The sequence below is a fragment of the Triticum aestivum genome, chromosome 3A (genome assembly GCF_018294505.1).
Source record: "Triticum aestivum cultivar Chinese Spring chromosome 3A, IWGSC CS RefSeq v2.1, whole genome shotgun sequence".
In the NCBI taxonomy this organism is placed as follows: domain Eukaryota; kingdom Viridiplantae; phylum Streptophyta; class Magnoliopsida; order Poales; family Poaceae; genus Triticum; species Triticum aestivum.
The window spans coordinates 779,637-781,514 of NC_057800.1; the positions used below are offsets into that span (position 1 = coordinate 779,637).

The 1,878-nt window shown below is 47.3% G+C and overlaps 1 pseudogene; it reads left to right on the forward strand.

Annotated features, from left to right (window-relative positions):
- The window catches only part of LOC123057396 (transcription factor bHLH162-like), an 18,339-nt pseudogene extending 17,073 nt beyond the window's left edge, over positions 1-1,266 (forward strand).
- Positions 1,267-1,878: the final 612 nt, after the last annotated feature.

The following is a 1,878-nucleotide window of genomic DNA, read 5'->3' on the forward strand; positions in this document are numbered from 1 at the left end:
CCCCCCCCCCCCTGGGCTGGTCCGAATTGGACTAGGGAGGGGGCGGCGCCCCCCTCTTTCCTTCTCTCCCTCTTCCCCTTCCGTCTTCTCCTACTCCAACTAGGGAAGGGGGAAACCTACTCCTACTAGGAGTAGGAATCCCCCTTGGGGCGCGCCATAGAGAGGTTCGGCCCTCCCCTCCTCCACTCCTTTATATACGGGGGAGGGTGGCACCCCATAGACACACAAGTTGATCATTGATCCCTTAGTCGTGTGCGGTGCCCCCTTCCACGATAATTCACCTTGGTCATATCGTCGTAGTGCTTAGGCGAAGCCCTGTGCCAGTAGCTTCGTCATCACCGTCATCATGCCGTGGTGCTGACGAATCTCTTCCTCAACACACAGCTGGATCGAGAGTTCGTGGGACGTCACCGAGCCGAACGTGTGCAGATCGCAGAGGTGCTGCACTTTTGGTACTAGGATCGGTCGGATCGTGAAGACGTACGACTACATCAACCGCGTTGTCATAACGCTTCCGCTTACGGTCTACGATGGTACGTGGACAACACTTTTCTCCTCTCCTTGCTATGCATCAACATGATAGATCTTGCGTGTGCGTAGGATTTTTTTTGAAATTAGTGCGTTCCCCAACATCTGCTTGAGAACTTTAACAAATTCAACATCACTGTTTGAGCAAACGGTGGCCTCTCCGGTGTTGAACTTGGCTATATATGTCTTCAGATTGTGCGACTAACATTTAAGCCAGCCTTGAGTGGTACTCCCTTCGTCTGAAAAGAATTGTCTTTTAAATGGATGTATCTAGCATCAAGTTAGTGCTGGATACATCCATTTGAGAGACAAGTTTGAGACAAGTTTTATTGCACGGAGGGAGTATTTGGGAAATTCTGCTTGGTAGAAACGAAAAGAAGTTACCATTTTACCTGTGAATGAAAAAATGAGTCAAATGATAGGACATATATGTACAATGCTCTGCGGAATTGCCTGTCTGCATTGCAGGGACATATGTACAATGCTTTGCTTCACGGGCTGAAGGGCAGTATTTGGCAAATGGCGATATAGGTGGTGGCCTCCACACTCCCTACGCTTTGCTCCAGTGAATCCGACACTTATCTGAATGGAGATAACGAGCAGAAGATGATCAACTGTACGTGCTGTACGTGCACATGTGTTGCGGCCATGCATAGGGTGCAGTGCGTCAACGACAACGTGCTCTCTGTGGTAGCATGCATGCACGCCTTCTGCTTCTCTGATCGTTGGGGCAAGTGAATGATTGTGATTTGTGAAGGCAATTAACTGAAAAGCCGAGCATATGGGAGTTTCAAATGAAGAAAAGAAAAATCCATGCAGCGCGCATTGGTATGTACGAGCAGAGACATGCTTGTCGCTTTTCATATCAAATGCAAACGTCAGGCAACAGTGTACATACAAATGGGTGATTCTCCAGTCTGAACCAATTAGTTGAATACATGGAACTTGAAGACTTTGACTTTGCATGGCTGCGTTCACCACTCAAGTCTACATACCTGAAGAAGAAAAAGGTGATCAATGATGGAGCTGTACCAATGGCGGCTTCCACATCCACATGGCCTACACATGGAATCCAAGGAAAAAGATAAAGATGCCTAAACGGGCAAGGCCCTTTACCTTTTGTGCTAGCTGTCTGTGGGGCCTGGCAGCCAGCTGTGATTTTTTTTCCTGGATGTATATATTTTATTTAGAAAATGATATTTTTCTTGTGAGGAAAACTTTCAATCTATTCATCAACTGTCAAGGTAGTACAAACAACACTAAAATTAAAAAATACATTCAGATCTGTAGACCACCTAGCGACCACTACAAGCACTGGAGTGAGGCTAAGGCGCGCCACCGTCATCGCCC